The sequence below is a fragment of the Vulpes vulpes genome, chromosome 7 (genome assembly GCF_048418805.1).
Source record: "Vulpes vulpes isolate BD-2025 chromosome 7, VulVul3, whole genome shotgun sequence".
Classification (NCBI taxonomy): domain Eukaryota; kingdom Metazoa; phylum Chordata; class Mammalia; order Carnivora; family Canidae; genus Vulpes; species Vulpes vulpes.
Genome location: NC_132786.1, coordinates 91,624,472 through 91,645,216, shown reverse-complemented (window position 1 = coordinate 91,645,216; position 20,745 = coordinate 91,624,472). Strand labels below are relative to the sequence as shown.

General features: G+C 35.4%; 1 protein-coding gene and 1 pseudogene across 1 annotated transcript in view; both read left to right on the top strand.

Moving 5' to 3' along the window:
• The window catches only part of THSD7A (thrombospondin type 1 domain containing 7A), a 421,895-nt gene that overhangs the window by 225,694 nt on the left and 175,456 nt on the right, over positions 1-20,745 (top strand). The window lies entirely within an intron of this gene.
• On the top strand, positions 5,499-6,116 carry LOC112923932 (dolichyl-diphosphooligosaccharide--protein glycosyltransferase subunit DAD1 pseudogene; annotated as a pseudogene).

The window sequence follows — 20,745 nt, the reverse complement described above, 5'->3', positions numbered from 1 at the left end:
GAATACAAATACAGTGAAAACAAAAATTAATGCAAAGGTATGACTTTTTAAAAAACCCTTTGATTAAACCCTCTGACTGGTAAACATATCTTAGAACATTTTGGTTAAATCTCAATCTGAGGACCAGATATGGTAAGTGTGCCAAAGGATAAGTGAGTCCAGTATGACCATTATGCCAAAAGTATATGTAGTATATATTAATATTGCTCTAAAATTCTAATCATTATTGGATCAAGTTTATATTCAATTAGTTGCTCTTAAGTTGCCACAAATAGGAATGTTTTTAAGCAATGTTCTGAGTAGACCTTCTTATCTTCCCTCCTTGAGGAATAGCAGGGCTCTTGTCATTAGACTGTTTAATAAATATTTATTATTAGTTGCCAACAGAGTTCCCAAAATTGTGTAAGGTAGTGAGGATGGAAATACCAATACAAATTTGTATCAGGAATGTGGTTACCATGAGGACACACAAACAAACCAATAGTAATAATACAACATGAAAGCATTACAATGTGAGTTTTAGAATAACTGCAGTGGTATCATAGAAACAGAAACTTAGAGGAAGTGGCACTGTAGCTGAGTGATGGCACACCCATTCCATATAGTACGTGGGTCAAGAATGCAAGAGGAATTTTATTCCAGGTAGAGGAGACAGCATGTATTAAAGCACACCATTAAGGAAAAACAAAAACAAAAGAGAAACCCTGCCAAGCAAGATGAGTATGTTGTATTTGGCAAGTTGTAAATAGGATAGGTTAGTATTTTCCAGCAAATATGTTGGCTGGAAAGGGAAAAGAATAAGAATAAAGACCTCAAAAATGAGAATATTCAGAGAGAAAATCTGGTGAGGGATGACTAGAAGAGAAGGGAAAGAACCAAAAGAAATGGCTGTTTCAAATAAACAAAAGAAGAGATGACTCCTCTGTCTTCCCCCAAAATGAGTGGTGTGAGTAACGACTCATGGAAAATCAATACTGAAATTCTGCATTTGCAACTTGCAAAATTTAATTGTTTTGCAGCCACTAACTTTACGTAGCATGTCAACTCATTTAGGAATCTAGCCTAGGGATACATTTTACTACTAATGTATCTTGAGGTTGGAAGGAAGTAGCATAAAACATGTAATGTTAGTACATTAATATTTTTTGGCTATTTTAATGGCTACATTTTTAACACTCTTAGGTGGATTTATTATAGCAGTCCTTTCAGAGTAGTATAATTTCATTGCTAGAAGTAGATCAGATTTTAGTTTCTGAATGTCAATTATGTCCTGTGGGTTATTACTTTCAAAAGATCCCTCAGAATTCTGAATTGCAACTAGGTATTTTTTTTTAATCATTTTGTCATGGACTCTCCCTATCTCTGTGAAAGCATGGCAGAGCACCAAAGATAAAAGTCACAGAGAAAAAGGAAAACACAAAGAATATGGTTGTTATAATGCGTCTGTTGGACTAAAGCAAATACCAAAGCAAAGACCCATGGATATGGAAATAATTGATTTGCTTAATATTAATATTTATCATATAAATATATAACATGAATAGCTTAGGAATTTGTGTCCTTTCATTTTAAATACCAAGAATACTAATAAGCTCCATATAGTCTTTGTAAAAACAGTTAATTCTCCCTAAAAGTTACAGCTTTTTTTCCTAAGAAGTTAGGCTTTATGAATCCCCCCTCCCCAGAAGCACTTAACATTTCCCAATGGGAAACTTATTCAATATGCCAGCATCCCAAGGGTGAAATGTAAAGACTATAAATATGTGTGAATGGAGAATAATTAGGCTGTGGGCTGTGAGGATTGCTCACATTCTATTTTCCTTTAATAAATACAAAAGAATGAAAGTTTACTTGATAAAGAGAGGGAAAGTTCTCGAAATAACTCCTTCAATCAATCCTAATAAGAAGGTACTGATCTCAAGTAATCCTGATTGTGTAACAATGAACAACCTACCCCAAGAGCAATTCATATTGTGGTTAATATGAAGAACAATTGCTTTTGTAGATTCTCACTAAGTGTTCTATGAATAAATGTCTTGTTTTCACATTTAACCATGCTATTAAAAAATACCTTAACCCAAAATAAAATACTTTAACTTAAAATTTCTTGATATAAAATTACTTAAAACAAGTGATATGAAGTTCACAAAAAATCCCTTTATTATCTTGGCATGTCACATTACACAGAAGAATGATAATGACCACATTAGTACAAGGAGGGGGCCACATTATATCATTTTATTCATTGGTATATTCACTATTCTTAATAGACTCACACCACACTGAGCCATAAAAATTCTCCTCCCTGAAGCTAATATGTATAATTTCCAGGAAATCAAAATATGTATTATTAAAGTAGTCGCAAAGTATAATGTATTATATTTACAACTTAGTATCCTGTCTGTGTCAGTTGAATTATACATGAGAATATTTATTAAGTTGGTGATAGTGTCTATAGACAAGAAGAAAAATGTATCTACATGATTTTGAAGAGTATCCACATTTTATTCATATATTGCTATAGACCATAGATATCCCTCCCAATCTTGACAACTTTCAGATGAGCAAAATTACCACTTCTTTAGAAGAAAAGTTTGACAAGTTTCTACCAAGAAGAGTTAGTAGTAAAACCATGGACAATTTCTGTCCAGCAGGCTGGTCAGAATTCCAGCAGACTGTAAAGAGTGTTCAGCTAATGCTAACATGAAATCTACCCTTATCAGAATATGACAGGAAGGGGCCCTGCCATGGGGAAGTTAGCAGTACCTAGAAAGCTGGTGAAAATGTTGTTGATCATTGGATGCATGAATAGGAATTGATTGTTTAGAAGGCTCAAAGTGAAATGAAAGTAGATTTTAGCTATAGTAATCAAGACATTCTTTCTTTTGATAGAGATTAAACATGTTTTTAAATAAGGGAAACCAAGAGTGTTGGTTATAAAGCACCACGAAACTTTCTGTGATATAATGTATTTATCAGGAAACTGTAGAACATTATTTTATAGAAAACATATAAAAAAATCCACACTGAAATCTGGGTAAGGCCTGTGGGATTTGAGATTATTAAGAAAAACAGCCTGGATAATGAGCCTGTATGATGGCATATAATAAGATAAACCAGCAGAAAGGAGGATCAATGGAAAGATAATGGATGGATGGAGGGAGGGAAGAAAGGAAGGAAGGAAGAAAAGAAGGAAAAAAGGAAGGGAGGAAGGATAGTTGAACTGTGAATGGGTAGACAGAAAGGTGAATAAAGAGTTCTATTTTCCCTTGTTCTGCAAAGAAATAGGGAGAATAAAATAGTCACCATCTTTAAATGGAATGCAGATTATTTATAATTATAGTCGTTTATCCACAGTTTCCACAAACTAGCCCACTTAGTCAAATCTATTTTGGAAAAAAAAAAAAAAAGGCTGTGCTTATGGTGCTGTTTCCCTGTTATTTCAGAAAGTAAATATCAGAGTACGTCGAAGTCTAGTGCTGCACCTTTCCTATCCATCACTTTTGAAATAACAGGTAGGTGAGAACATTTTACATGCCATTTCAACCAGAAATGTGTATTAGATATTATACATTTTCTGATAGAATTCTTAAACTGTCTAGGAAAGATAGTGGTTTACTTTTACTGTTTTTCTAGAAATGTATCAAAGCTGACCTCTGAGATAGAAGTGCATTCCTGATTCTTGACTTTCTATAATAGCATCATTAGGTAGATGTAAATTATAGAAAAACATAAAAAGATTTTTAAATTTATTGACTTAAAAATGTCACTAGGATACCATAATTATATATACAAATATATAAAATTTGGTTTATGAACACTTTTGTTGAAATAAGTTAATGAAAATATGAACACTTTTCACAATTTGACAAATTTGTCAAATTGTGAAAAGTGTTCATATTGGGCTTTACTAATCTTAATAAGATAATTGAAAAAGAACTAAGTCACACCACAGCTACCTTTTGGAAACAGTTTACACCAATGTAGTAGATGTAAAAAGTACTGTGATACAATTATAGAATAACTAAAACATAGGAAATACCTGAAAATATCAGATATCTCTCGGAAATTACTTCTCAGGATATTTTGTGGGAGAGAAGGGCTGTTAACCCTATGAAATTTGTGATGAATAGATAACAAAATAGAAAGTGAGTTGCCAAGAGGTGTCAGCCGCTGGGATAGAAGCTAATAAAAACTTACATGCTGGGAATTAGATTAAGCTGGTCAGTGGTCTACCCCCAAGGTAACTAAGGATTTTTATCAGAGAAAGAGCTTACTAATGAGATATCAAGAAGTATTCAACCAAAAAAGCAATCAAAAGAATATATATGTAAATATATATACAAATAAATAAAATGAGACAGCTTGGAAGCCATTCTAACATGAAAAAGGACTTATAATACCTTTGACTTAGTCAACATTTAATAAACATTTGTTGTTTGACATATTTACTCTCCGCTTTGTAAAATGCTATGCATTTTTCCTTAATTTGTCCGAAAATTATTTCTTGAACATTTCAGATATGCTTAAGGGATTCTTTATATCAGCAAGGTGCTATCATACACAACCTTCATCCCTGAATAAACAATTATTCACACTTCTGACTTTGAATACAGGAAACATGCTCTAGTTGTTAGATCAAATGAGGAAAGTCAAAAGTCATGCACTGTTTCAGTTTGGCCACTCGTTTAAGAGAACATCTTTATCTTATTTCTCTTTTCTAGCTACATACATCGCTTAAAAAAACTCTTTTGAATTTTCCGTCTTAAGGCTACTTTCAGAAGAACCCTGGACATTTAATCCAGAAGTCTCATTTTCTGCTTGGCCTTGAATCCTTATGCACACTATTTAACTTTATTTGCCTAAAAATACCTGTTAAATGACTCTGTTCCATTTCCAGCAATATGGCAGATTAGAATAGCTGAAAATCACCCCTTACAGAAGACCTAGACAGTATACAGTAATGTTTTAAATGCTTCTAAGAGCAGAACTGAGGTCTTAATTAACTAAATGATTTCCCAAAACAAACCAAGAAGGTTGACCTGATACTTTCCATGGTTGCCCTCAGGCAGTGATGGTACATACAGGAGGAGGGCTATCCATTACAGGGATTCAGGAGGAGTGATGCCAGTTAAGGGGTATGACATAAAATTTTCAGCCAAAAACAGAGTACAAGCAGAAATACTGCTTTACTTTATCACTCTTCAAGTGATAAAGTATCACTTTATCACTTACTATTGCACCAGTAAATGAGTAGAGAAACTCAATTTATCTACAAAGGAAGAACACAAAGGAACCACAATCAGCCTCAACCTCAGTCTGAATAACCCTCTCCTACGAATTCCAGCTATGGGCCTGTACTCACTACTAGTTAGTTAAGTTTCAAATTTCTGTTCAAAGACCACGAAGTTGAGAAATTAATAAAAGAAATGGCATTTAGGGGGTTTCGCCGGGAGTTTGGGGGGCATAGGCTGGAGAAGAGAAGCAAGTGTGTAGTCATGTCAGCGTTGGTAGTGTGGGTTATCTCGCAGTTCCTAGAAGACTACTTGAGCTCCACTCCTCAGAGCCTGAAGTTGCTTGACGCTACCTCCTGTACATACTGCTGACCAGGGCGCAGCAGTTCGGTTATTGTCTCCTCGTGGGGACCTTCCCCTTCAACTCTTTTGTCTCGGGCTTCATCTCTTGTGTGGGGAGCTTCATCCTAGCAGTTTGCTTAAGAATACAGATCAACCCACAGAACAAAGCAGATTTCCAAGGCATCCCCCAGAGCGAGCCTTTGCTGATTTTCTGTTTGCAAGCACCATCCTGCACCTTGTTGTAATGAACTTCGTTGGCTGAATTATTCCCATTTACTTAATTAGGGAGTGGGAAACTACAAGAATGTTCACTTTTTGATTTCCCTTGGATGAGAACTTTTGAGATGGCAACTTGGACATGTGGATTTTCTTCAGATTGATACGTAACTACCAACTCTGATTTCGAATGTAGGTGGAGAGCCCAGAGAAGTTTCCTTGCTTCTGTGTTAGAGCAGCTTTGTAATGGGCATTTATTAACATGACCTCTGCTTCCCATTAAGTGTAACCTTTTTGCCTTCCAAATTAAAAAACTCCATGCCACTCAAAACAAAACAAAACAAACAAACAAAAGAAATGGCATTAGGCCAATGGTGCTACCAGATTTCCTGACATAAGTAAAAGCCCAAACTCTGAAGATGGGAATACCTTAACCATAGTAATTCTCCAGATAAACTGTACAATCAAAACTGCAAAGTACATGAGGAAAAAATAATCCATTTTAAACAGGATTTTAAATACCTAACAAATATTAAGGTTAGACTTGCAATGTTGAAAATATTGGAAATAAGAGTTAGAGACCGTAAATGATATATGCTAGAACTTACTAAAGATGTAAAGAGAAAAATTAAAACATTAAATATAATAAGTCACAATCAAAAAAGACCAGATTTTTAAAAAAATAATAAATAAAAAGGAGTTCTAGAACTGAAAAGTACTTTTACTGAAAGTAAATGGGCAGATTAGACAGATTGAGCTCAACAGTTACTAATAAGCTCAAGACAAATGGAAGGAAATTATTCAAAATGCAACATTGAAAATAGGAGTTGAGAATAAAAGTGAAGTAAGTCATGCAGAATTAAAGAAGAAGGTTCAAAATAAGGGAATGAATAGAAAAAATGAGAAAAATTTCTAGATTTTATGAAAGACAAGAATGTACAAAATCAACAAAGACAATTTCCAAGCAATATAGTGATATATGCATGCTAAGATATAGTATAGTGAGATTTCAGTCCATCCACTATTATAAGGACAAAGTAAAAGGAATAAAGAAAAAGACAAAAATTAACTAAAAAGGAAAGAGAGGAACATGTGAAAGTTCATGAGTACCTGTATATCAAACCTTTCTCCCTGTCTGTCCTTCATTTTCCTCAGTTTGCTAGTGGGAAAGATGCATGTCATACATGGGCATTATTACCTAAGCAAAGGTAATCATGTCAAAAAATTATTACCTAGAGAGGATAAAATGTATTACCTATGTTGGTGTCTAAAACAGTCATAGATGTTATGCTGATAAAATATGTAAATAATATGCTAACAAGGATAAAACATTGGAAAATAATTTTTATGCCCCAAAGAGATGGTAACATGCTAGAAACAATGGAATTTCTCTAGCAGCGTGAAGTCTAATGAAATACTTACAATACTTAAACTTAAGTCCCAAATGCCCAGTCTACAAGAAAACAATAGTAATAATGATATCATGACAGTGACAATATTGATTGAATTTATTAAGACACTATGTTAATTATTTGGTTGATGCAAAGATTAAGTGCTTAATGTGGGAAACAAACAGAATCAGTGACTTAATGTTAAACTTATTCTGTGCCCATTCTCCGAAGTGTTACTTGTCTGAACGTCAATCACAATCTCTTTTTTTTCTAAAGATTTTGTTTATTTATTCATGACAGACAGACAGAGAGAGGGAGAGAGAGAGAGAGAGAGAGAGGCAGAGACACAGGCAGAGAGAGAAGCAGGCTCCATGCAGGGAGCCTGATGTGGGACTCAATCCCAGGTCTCCAGGATCACGTCCTGGGCTGAAGGCAGCTCTAAACTGCTGAGCCACTGAGCCACCGGGGCTGCCTGTCAATCACAATCTGATTGATGAAGTGCTACAAATTTGAATATCCCACTTGATATTCCTTCATTCACTCAGTAAATACTTACTAAACAATTACTAAGTTGCACCACTGGTTTATATGTTGAAGATAGAATGTTTTAAAAAAGCAGACTTGATCCCTGTCCTCAGGGAGGTTATAGCATAAGAATAACCTTGGAACTGTAGTTTTATTTACTGGGGTTTCAGAACTGACCCTTCAAGATTGACATGGAGAGAATTCTACATACATACCCAATTGAGATTCTTCAATTAAGCCCTGAAAGAACACTGCAACCATGGCCCACCCTTAAAAAAGAACCTTTACCCTCATTCACTGGGTGAATTATTTTTGCAGGAAGTATATATCCTCAGAATGTAGTTTAAGTATCACCTGGTTGCTTTAAGAAAATGCAACAATTCCACATGTTATCCACTGAAATTGTGAGTCTGTAAGTCTGGAATGGGTTTAGGAATCTCTGTCTTTTTCATAAGCACCATTCTGATTATAATCAAGAGTTGATTTTTTTTTTCCATAAAGCTCATAAAAGTCCTTTTAAAAGCCTTTCCAAAACTATAGGAGAGACTAGGATAGGGGTAGGGAAGCTCCAGGTTTCCAGAACCTGAAAGCTTACATAATTTAAGGGACTCTTGTTATTATAAAAAAAAAGTTTTTTAAAAAGCAAAATTCCAAATACAGAATCACTAAGATCTCTGCCAGGGTCTCAGATGGGGAGTGTATATGAGAAGGACCCTAAACGTTAAGCTTCATAGTCTTCTCAATAAATCTGTCCCGAATTGTAACAGATTTTTGGTCTCTGTTAGATCCAAAGAGAATCACTGCCTTAAGATGAGACTCAGAAACAAAGGCATGCATGTCCAGAAAAGAGGTTTTCCACAGTTCGGGAGGGCATAGCAGGGAAAATGGAGTGACTGGGAAAAGTCACTGGATGTCCTCCAAAGTGAAGTAGAACTTTTAGTTCTACTACCAGTCTTACTTTCATTCATCAAGCCCTGGTTTTATCTTCCTGGGCTGCAAATCTTTGGAAAACCACGAAGCCTTGCTAGTAGTTAAGCTAGGAAATTGGAGAGGTCAAACACCTAACACTCTCAGATACTGTTTCATCTTACTTCATACCTGTAACCTCAGATAGAATGAAGCCATCCATGGCTGTTAGAGAAGGACCTTCCATTAATGAAAGAAAGATGGTGGATAAGATGTCACATAACCTGCCACTGTCAAGTGACTGTAGTACCATGTGCTTTTTGTAACCCTTAAGCACTTATTTCTCAGTGCGCTGTAGATGAGTGATAGCACCAGAAGGAATTTTGAAACAAGCACTCAGGGATGCGTACTGGTGAATGAATAGCATTTTTTTTTTTTCAGAGGCACACTCTTGCTCTCTAAGAATGTAAAAGAAATGGTTTGTGGCTGACTGTTGCCTGCCTTGCTGATGATTGCTCAATAGGGAGTAGCTACTCTCACCGGTGTTAACAGAGGAGTACAAACTACATTGTGGAACTCATTAATATTTATTCCTTCTAAAAGCAATGGGCAATAAAAAGGGAAATAAACCAGGGAGAATAGCAGTGGGAAAAGGAAGCCATGACAACAGATTCATCTTGGAAAGGTTTCACCATTTATTGCCCACAAAAATACACTGAAAATACAGGATCCGTATTGTTATATTATTAAACTGGAATACCTCTTGTTGGGCGAAGTAATTTGTGAAAAAAAATTGTATATTGAACATAATTCAATAATTCAAAGTCGCTGTCTATATTCTTGTAATTATATAGTTTCGATGTACTTCTTTACAATTTCACATTTTTGATATTCAACAAAGCTACATGTTCTCAGCGTCAGTCTGGACTTTATCTGCCAATACACGAGGACTTTCTCTAAGATAAGGATTACCTATGTTGCAACAGAAACCAGTTAACATCTCTGTCATCTCTGTCATGTTTTTTCTTGATGCTCCTCTACTTTCTGCATTAAAATCCCTTCAGCCATTGTCCCCAAACTATCCCAAATAACCTCCTCCTATTTCAAATAATCATTTTCACACCATAAGATGTCAGCGATCTTTCTTCACCCAAAGCCAATAGCTTTCTCAGACTATATTACACAATTTACCACTTGATTATATATAATTCTATTATTTTACAATTCTCTCATGGATATTTATGCCACCACCACCACCACCCCACCCCACCACCCCACCCCAGTATTTCAAACTTCTGAGGAGGACATGGTGTTTTTTCCCTCCTAAATTTTAGTATTAATGTCCATCACTCTTACCAGAGGCCTGGGGAGATTTGCTGATTGTGTTGTTTAGAAATGTTTTAAGACTAAGAAAACCCTTCAGAGGATGTTGAGTTCTCCGTCATCTGATTCATAGAGTTTAATTTCAGATTCATCTCTGTGTTTCACCAACTTCATTCCTATGCTTCTTTGTTTTCCTGTCCTCTGCAAAGGGCTAATGAGAACATATGTAAAACACATCTTAGCATAAGGCCTTTTACTTGTTTTTTGCCAAAATGAATATTCATTGCTTTTGTTTATGTCTTTACTTTTCTGGTTAATTTGAGAAAAGAGGAAAGATAGTTAAAATAGTTTTACTCTAAAACATCTACATGTCTCAAAGGCATAATGGTATACCAGCCTTGCTAGTTAAGAAACATAACAGAGGATATATAATTCATGGAGTCTCTTTACAATATGTCCCAAGTTTCTGTGGTGTACTTACATTATATATAAAATTTCTCCTTTCTTGGAAAGAGTAGACTTTATTTGTATTAATCCAAACTAAAAAGAAATATAACTAATTTTACTGCTAGCATTATGAGATGCAGAATAATCACAGCTTCCCTTACTTTGTGATGCTGAATCTTTGAGAAATTTAAGCAGCACTCTTGCTCAAGCATTCTGAAGGAAAAACTTACAGGAACCCTGGGATTGTTTGGTTGCTCAAAAAAGAACATTTTCCTTGTTTTACAGCCTGAGAAGGCCACACTGGTCCATCTGCCCAGAATTTCTGGGCATCTAAAACCACATTGATTAGACAGCTTTATGCATTGGAGAACTTAGTTCTTCTTGTCCAAATAATATTAATGACAATATGGAGACAAAAAGAATTATTAGAAAAGTCCTTGTTTTACATGTTCTCAGCTAGGTCTGATTACAAAGGCTTGGATCAATTAAGTATCCTACTTCATGAGAAATTTCTAAAAGACTTCGAAATAAAATCCTGTTTTTCACCAAGATAGCTCTTGATCCATTTCTTACTGTTTTCCAAATATATATGCATAACAAAGAGATAAGAAAAGAAACTAACATGTTGTGATAGATAATATCTATCCATTAATACATGACTAAATGGAGAATAATTTTCTACACCTATTAAAACAGTAAGTGACAGAGGATAGACTCAAAGCCAGTTTTTGTTTGTTTGGTTGGTTGGGTCATTGTTTGTTTTTTGTGTTTTTTTTGTTTGTTTGTTTGTTTTGCTTCAGAATCTAAACTCTAATAATACTCCCCTGCTCTGTGAATTTGCTTCAGAGTAAATGACAGGGTACAATCACTGTCCACAACTTTATCAAAATCACAAAGTAAATGGATTATATTATCTGATGTTATCTCTATTACAAAATAAATAAAAATGCCATAGAGGTCTGCCTCTAATAACAGAAAATTGAAGGAAAATTAAACATAATTTAAGCCCTTTTAGGATTCAACCCAAGAAGTTTATTCCTGAGATGGTTCTCTTAGGTCAATGTGGATTCTTGTCAATGGTTATTTGAACCTGTATTATATTGAATCATATGAAATTGCTATTCTTTGCAGGTCAAGATCCGTAGACTATTTTCAATTTCATATGGTTCAATGAGTAGGTGCCTTTACTGTGTTGTATCATCACCTGATGTGATCTGCTTTTTGTCCCAGACTTTTTACTGTCAGAATCAAGCCTGCAGCTGCTGGCTATGAATTATAGTCAATGTTTTCACATGAACAATATGCATTTGTGCTGTATGTAGTATGCTTTAGAGAGGGTAATGATTGTCTTCTATAAAAAATATGTAGATTTCCCCATAGTAGGTATTCTTTATGGGAAAATAACTCATATTGATGGTTTGAGAGTGACTTGAATTCATCAAGTAGCTTTTATTCTATGCACAGTTAGAAAAGAAATATCCTGCATTCAATGATGTGATTTTTAATAATTACCTATGCCCCATGTTGTTTTATGTAGGTGCATACAGTAAAAGGAGATAAAGTGATTTTAGGGATAAGTGGATGAGTAATATGGTGCAAAAGAAAAATGCTAGTAGGTGAATGCCAATATGAATATAAAAAAATAATGTACAATATGTATCCTATAAAATCCTGTGATTTTTCTTAAAGTAAGACCACAAGTTTTGGCTCTAAGCTTATAATAGCCCATGCAAAGAGGAATGCTACATAATTTATAAAATTCACAGTGTCCATTAGACAATAGAAAACATTTTTAAAGGAAAAGTATAACAATTTCTGTTTTGGAGTCTGAAAAACATTGGCCAGTAGACCTTCATAAAGATGACACTGTAACTATATTAAATTATACCCTTATTAACATTTTTATAATAAACACCACAATGAATCTTATATGGAAGCTTTTTATTAAAGCAGTTTTCCTCAATGTAGGCCATTAGCTTAAATATAAGTGTAACTCAGGAAAGGCAAATCAGTGAGGATTGATGTGATATAGTACAGATTTATAGGTCTCTGCTAAGCAAGATAACCCAGGGAAAAGTTGAGAATATCTAAACAAATGGATGCACAGCTATTCCCTCAGGCAACCCTCCTCAGAGCTTTGATAGATATTGAGAGGCAGAGAGTTCCCTTACATCCCCTGACACAAGGATCTGGAGTACCGCTATTCTGGTTTCTATTTAGGTGCAGTTAAATGCAGGGACACATTTTGCAGTCATCATCTGGGTGAGGAAAGGATTAGCATTCCTAAAGGAAAATCGAAAGGCTTGACAAAGACATAAACTTGAATAAAATATTATCTCACTTCGAACAGAAGGATGAATCCATGCCTAACGAGATGCAGGGCAAGGAAAAACTTTAGGCATAGATAAAGGAAAATTAAAGGTCATAAATCTATTCTATAGCTTACAAGCCATAGCAAAAATCTGAAACACATGGAAGGGAGATCTGCCTTCAACAATAATGCCATCTCTTAGAAGAAGCAATTTACCTTTCCAGTATCTTCTTCAAGATAAACTGACTCCCTAGAATAAATCTATGGAATTAAAAGAATTAACTTGAAATAATAATAATAATAATAATAATAATAATAATAGTAGTATGAGAATTATGTGAGACATTGTTCTCTTTTACATTTATTTGCTTATTAGACCCTCACTGAAAATCTATGAAGTAAATACTATATTTATATAATGTTGAGGTACAGAGGAATTAAATTATTTTACCAAGGCACTTAGCTAATAAATATCATATTCAGGATTGTAGATCAAAATGTCTGGCTCCTGAGAGCTTGTGATAGTAACCATTGTGCCATTGAGTTAGAGTTATTAATTGTAAGCCAGTTTAATGTTGGGCAAAAATGGTATTTTTGTGGGTGATATTTTTTTCCCCTAAGTAGCTTTAATGGATTTATTAACACCTCTATTCAACAGATCATGCAGCTTGAACTATTTCAATGATACTGGTTTTAGAATGTGTGCCTTCTTTTAAATAGCAGGTAGGTCTCAGAGCCAATGATCTGTTAAGATTATTCCTATTTCATGATAATAAAGCTATACATGTATGAAAATGCCCATGTTTCAATTTTATATGGCAGAAAGTCATTCATTTATTAGACCAATATTTACTGAGTGCCTTCTATGTGTAAACACTGTTTAAATGCTAAAACTGAGAAGTGAATAACACGGACAAGATTCCTTCTGTCACAGAGTTTATATTTTATGGAAAGAGACTATAAGCAAATGAAATAAATAACAGGTAGCAATAAGTACTATGCAGAAGATTAAAATACGGTGATGTGAGAGACTATAACTGGGGAATAATATTATTTGGATTACCAGGGTATTATTTGCATACACACACACACACACACACACACACACCAAATATACCAAAATATATATACCAAATTCTCTGAGGGACCAACTCCTATATGTTGATCTTTCTCCTTGACATCTTGAATCATAACAGGTATGCTTGTCCCCCCTGCACACACTCTTGTAATGACAAAATAAATAAATGTTTTAAAACAACATCAGAGAATAGTTCAAGCTGCATGATCTGTTAAATAGATGTGTTAATAAATCCCTTCAAGCTACTTAGGGGAAAAATATCACTCACAAAATAGATAATATATAACAAGTGTTCACTGAATAGATGAATAAATGGACTTAGTAATGACCCCCAAGCATTGATACATATGATTAGCAACTAGTGTTACTTGAGCAAAATTTCTCCTTCTAATAGTCAGAGAGATGAATATTCTAAGATGTGTATTTAGAAATACATCACAAAACCTCTAAATAATAAGCCTAACTAAATACTTTAAATCTTTAGAAAACCAAACTTATTGTTAGGCTTTTGCTTCAAGCCATAATCAAGTAACTGGAATTCTCTCAATACGAATAACTAAAAATTGGACAAAATATGCAAAGCACCTCTTTTTTTACATCAAATAGCAAACAGTAAAGACTGTGATCACAGTTGTGAGGTAATCGATCACTCTGGTCTTCTATTGGAAGCTCTTTACTGACAGAAGGAAAACTGAAAGCAAGCATGTTATCAAGTGTTATTGAACCAAGTCATCCAACATCTAAGTTCTGGATTGCTAAAGTGACTGGAAATTTCAGGGCTGGGTAGAGAGAAAGGGGTTCTGTATTAGAAGTACTAGAGCAGAGTCTGGGAGTCCATGTGGAGATACATCATAGGTCCTTTGCCCATGGTTGGGCTGCACATGTACAGAATTATACTCTGTGAAGTCTAGCAGAAGACCTCTACTGCAAAGTGAAGGCTGAAAGGTAATTGTATAGGTAATGCCATGCTGGAAAGCATCAGAGTTCCAGCCCTATGATGGTGAAGAATTTTCATTAAACACCTTGAGCTTTGAAAGACCATGACTTCAGGGTAAGGACAACACTGTTACAACCAAGCTCAAATCTGAACCAAACAAACCTTAATCCAAAGGAAACCAAACCTATAAGGATCAGGAGGATTTTCTAGCAATTTAACTGTGTGACAAAACAAAACTTATAAAGGAAGATATAAAATAGAAAAAAATTAAAAATGAAAATGACATAATCCAGACTCTACAACATGCCATTCATGAAGTCCAGTGATTAAAAAGTTACTTCATGTGCAAAGAATTAGAATAAAAAGACCCATCATGAAGAAAAACATCAATAGAAAAATACCTTAAGATGACCCAGATATTAGAATTAGCAAGCAAAGACTTTAAGAAACTTACACATACATTGAGGGATTTAAAGGATAAGATTGTCTTGGGACACGAACGGATGGAAGTTTGAGGAAGTAGACATTATAAAAATATAGAACTTCAAGAATATAACAAAAATCTACAATAAAAAATTTATTGACTTGGGTTAACAATTGGGAGATTGCTAAAGAAAGACTAAGTGATCTTGAAGACAGATCAGTAGAAGTTATCAGATCTGAAGAACAAAGAGGAAGGAGACTGAGCTGGGAAAAGGTGAACAGAGACTCAGTGACTGATGAAATAGTATCAAGGTATTAATGATATTAGAGGAGAGAGCCTAATCTAACAGAAAACCTTTTTGAAGAAATAATGGCCAAAAATTTCTTAAATTTATTGAAAAAGAACAAATCACAGATTTAAGAAGTTCAGCAGGATAAATACAAAGATAATAATAGCAAAAATACATTATGCTCAAATTGTTTAATCTAAAGATAGAGTATTTTTAAAGCAGCAAAAGGAAAAAAAAAACATGTGATATGTACATGTGAATAAAGATAACAAATGAGGATTGAAATTTCATTGGAGACAATGATTAGGCCATAGAACAATGAAACAGTGTCTTCACTGAAAAATAATTGTCAGATTTCTATAGATGGTGAATATATTTGTCAACACTAGGCATGACAAACTAACATCTTCAGAAAAATAAAAGCTGAGAGAAATGATTACCAAGCAGTTTAGAGTATAGATTATGGAAACAGAATGCCTGAGCCATGTGATACTGAACAGATTATTACCCTCTCTGTGAACCTGTTCCCTTCTCTATAAAATGGAAATACTAAAACCTGTCAAAATTTTAAATGAGAGAATCCATATACTGCACTTAGAATCATGCCAGGCATATAGTAAGGTCTCAATCAATATGATTTAAAATATAAAGTACGGCCTATGATTTAGAATAAATTTCCACTCAACAAAGGGGGGAAAGTGTGTAATTCAATAATAGTTCTGTGAAGGCAAAACATTCCCACAATTCTATCTTAGACCTTGAGCACTGAGTGAGTGCCTTCAAGCCCAGTTCTCAGCCTTCCTCCAGAATCACATCCCAATTTTCATTTGGGTGATAAATTAAGGATCTGTGGACCCTCCACCATTTCCTCATTTCCAAAGAGCTGTATCCAGTAAAACCAAAACTGTCTTCAAAGGAATACCAGGTTCTTCCCTTTCTTATATTTGTGTTCTCGGATCTATTTAATGCCAGCTGATTTCATATCAATCTTTATAAATCATTGCGGCTTCCCAACTGAAATGCAGCTGAGCCCATAGAGAAACTCTCCTCTGACCAGAGAAAGGAGCTGAGAAAAGCCAAGAAGGTCATTTGATGAATCCATCAAGAACAGAGATAGAAATTATCGTGACATGCAAATACAAGAACTAGGCTAAATACCTGTGAGACCAGATACCCGGTTTTGGATCTGCTCCTAAATACCATCTCAAAAGTTCTTTTTCAGGTAGTATACCACCTGGTCTCTCATCAAGGTGAAGCCAGAAGCTTAAAGCCCTCCCCAACCCATTTGCCTAGAGTCCCTCCTTGCTTGATGTATTTTTCTCTACTTTGAGTGATTCTCTGTGTCAGACTCAATAAATTTTAAAACAAGTAGCTCTCCATGTAAACTCTGAATGATGCATAATGTGAAAAAAACAGTCCATTCCATTTTTTTTTAACACTCGGAGATGCTTTGGGAATAAACAAAGTCAACAAAGTGAAAGATGACCCTGCTGCACATACAGCACATTTTTGCTGTCCAGAGGAAAGAAGTCTAAAATATATGAGAACAAGAAACTTAAATATAATAGTAGGAGAGATTAGGAGTAGAATTTCTAAATTGCAAGGAAAGATTTAGAGAAAAAAATAATGAGGTAATAAATAGAATACTTAAAATTCCATTAGAATAAAAAATGAAAATGAAAATGAATAAGATTTGGGGTAACTGTAGTAGACTAGAAGTCGGTGAAAACATAGATGTAAAAGACATAAAGTTGAGATTAAAAAGTTAAAACCTGTGAGATAAAATGTAAGAAGGGCTCATTAATAACTAATAAAAATTCAGCTCAAAATGAATTAAAGAATTTAATGTTAAGAACTAAAACCATAAAACTCCTAGAAGAAAACAGAGGAGGTAAACTCCTTGAGATGAATCTTGGTGTTAGTTTTTTGCATTTAACATGAACAGCAGAGGCAACAAAAGCAAAAATAAGTGAGCAGGACTACATCAAACTAGGATGTTTGTGCACAGCAGAAGGAACCATCAGCAGAATGAAAAGGTAACCTACAGAATGGGAGAGGGTATTTGCAAACCACAAATTTGATAAGAGGCTAATATCTAAGATATACAAGATAACCTGCTTTAAGAATCTTTCCCTTTTCCCTAAGACACAGTATTATCAGCCCATAACAGTGAGTCAGGGAGATGACCAATATCCAACCTCCAGGCAGATTTCCTAGGGAGGTTTGAGATCTACGGTGGCAGATGTTTTTGAATCACCAGTATCATTCTTCTCAGCAGTTTTATTTAAAAAGAGTATAATGTATGCTTGGGGAAAGTATCCAAACCCAGTTTATATGCTGCCATAAATAAAAATGTGGATTTAGGCTTAGAAAAATGTCCAGGAAGAAATATGTCACCAGTAGGAAAAATAAAATACCACTGGAGAAATAATTCTTGATATTCTTATGACCAAAAACAATAGCAAGCAATTCTTTACCAAAGTGTATGGAGCTGTGTTCTGGAATGTACATAACATTTTCTAAAAAGTAAGCATTTAGTGCCATGGTGCTATGGCATCCAGTCCTCCATAGGTGTGTTTCTCAGAGGGTACTATGAGCATTACTTGCGTCAGAATCAGCTGAAGTGCTTGTTGAAAATACATATTCCTAGGTCGTTCCTAGATTCCAATCCAAATGTAGTGAATTGGAATTACTGGGGATGGTACCCAGGAGTCTCCTTCCTTAAAACAACCTTTGTCAAACACAAAACAAAACCTTGTCATCATCCGTCATCCCTACCATAAATTGTTGCATGGCCTGAAAATCAGAAAGCCACTGTTGGTAAGGTTAAGCATCGATTATAAAAGTCTTGATTTCTGTTCCACTACCTCAGAATCCAGTAACTTTGTCAAATTCCAGAAAGCTCTAAGGTTACATTGATGACATTTTCCAACAGGTGATGTTGTAACTCAGTCATGTTTGACCTTTTAGGTTTGTTTTTAAAAAATACATGCTAGACTTAAATAAAAATCCCAGAAATGTTACTGCTATTTTTCCAAGGAGGCTTAACATCTATTTTATGTGTCTTAAACCATGAGTAGGGTGAACATTAGTGGCCCTCACGTTATAGTCTAAAGGGAGACCCTGAAAGTGTCAAGAAACTCTGCTATTTAAATGTCAAACCAGACATTTAGTCCACACCTGCTGATTCAGCTGGCAGCTGCAGGAATGGGTAGGTTAACTGGAGGTGGAACAGAGTAGGGCAAGAATTGGAGGTACAGGAAGAAGAAACAGAGGGGATTTCTGTCCTTTGAAATGTATAGAGCACAGGACCCTGATCTTCTGAGTGAGCAGTATGAGAGAATAGAGTGATCACAGTTTAAGTCAAGAACAAGGAGAAACTGCAGTGACATCCCAGGGCTGGGCATTGATTGCTTTAATCAAAATCTTTGGGGTCATTTTTGGTTCTTATCTCTCTTGTTCTCAAGACTCACTCCTCAGGAGATTATACTTGCTTTCCCTTCAATATTTATCTGACCACTACATCTCCATTTTTACTCCCTAGTCTGGATCATGATCTCTTGCCTGAATTATTGCAATAGCTTCCTAATAAATATCCCTGTGTCCCATGTCACTCTCACAATTGACTCTGCACACAGCAGCAGAGCACTTTTATATCTTAAAAGAACGATTGTGTCATTCTTCTGCTCAAAGCCCTGCTACAGTTCACTCCCAGTAAAAGTCAGTCTCTCTACCCTCTCTTGACTGCTGGATCCCATCTCTGACTCCTCTGCCTTTTGCTCCTTTCATTCCAGGTACATGGTTTCCTTTGCTGTCCTGGAATGCTTTATCCACAGACATTTGCTTGGCTAACTCCATCCCCTCCTTTCAGCCTTATCTCAAATATTTCTCTCTCGAAGAGGCTAAATGAGGGACACCTGGGTGGCTTAGCAGTTTAGTGCCTGCCTTCGGCCCAGGGCATGATCCTGGAGTCCTGGAATCGAGTCCACATCGGGCTCCCTGCATGGAGCCTGTTGTGTCTCTGCCTCTCTCTCTCTCTCTCTCTCTCTCTCTCTCTGTGTGTGTGTGTGTGTGTGTCTCATGAATAAATAAATAAAATCCTAAAAAAAAAAAAAGGCTAGATGTGACCCTTCTATTTAAAATTGTATCCCACCTCCCACACACATACTCCTAGAGCCTTGCTCTTTTTTTCTTTATTTCAAAGCACTTTTTTAAAAAAGATTTTATTTATTTCTTTGAGAGACACAGAAAAGAGGAATGGTGGGGAGGGGCAGAAGGAGAGGGAGAAGCAGACTCCCCACTGATCAGGGAGCCTGATGCTGGGCTCAATCCCAGGCCTCTGAGATCATGATCTGAGCTGAAGGCAGATGCTTGCTTAACTGACTGACCCACCCAGTGCCCCTCTTTTTTCATAGCACTTTTTGCTTAGACCATACTGTGTCAGTTATTAGTTACTAAGCTTCTGGTTCATCTTATGTTTCCCCACTCCCTTTATGAGAATGCTAACTATAGGAAAGCAAAAACCTTTGTCTGTTTTGTTGTCTGCTTAATCCTAAGCACCCCAGGTATACAGTATATGTCTGGTATATAGTAGATGCTCAATTAACATTTGTTGGGTGAATTAATTAAGCAAATATTCATGAGGTAGACCTGATCCTGACAAAGTATAGGGAGAAATTAAAGAATAACTATAGAGGACTAAATAGAGAATTTAGACTAGAATTAGCATCAGATCTGAGACAGGCAAAAATAACTAGATGGGCTAGAAAATCTGAGTGGGCCTGGAACCAAGTAACTCATTACCACAATGGTTCATTTGTAGTTTTGATGTTACGATTCAAAGCAACCCACAAATGGTGCTTTTGGCCATTCCCCCGTGTTCCAGGTTGTAGTTTATTTTTTGACTCCAAGATATTAGAGGAAAAAGCCATAAAACTTCTCCAAACGTTTTGGCAAGTTCCTCTTCTGCCCACACAATAATCAGGAAATAGGATTCTATACCTAGAATTCTATAAATGGAGATTTTGAGAAAATAATGGAAAATTTTAGGAAAAACAAAAAAGCTCATATTGGAGATACTTACATCTGTGTGCTTCTAAATAAGGTGTGGTCAGACAGTCACAGTGGCAGTAATCTGCTGTGGAGAAATTTCAATGAGTACAAGTTTAGCATAGTTTCTTTTCCCCCCAGAACAGGGAAGAGTTGATAAAATAGGTCCGTGTATTATGGTCACACACTGGACTACACTTAAGTCTTTATTCACAGATTATTTCTTTCTTCAGTATCCCATCAAGTTTGGTGTTACAGACTGAATTGTGTCCC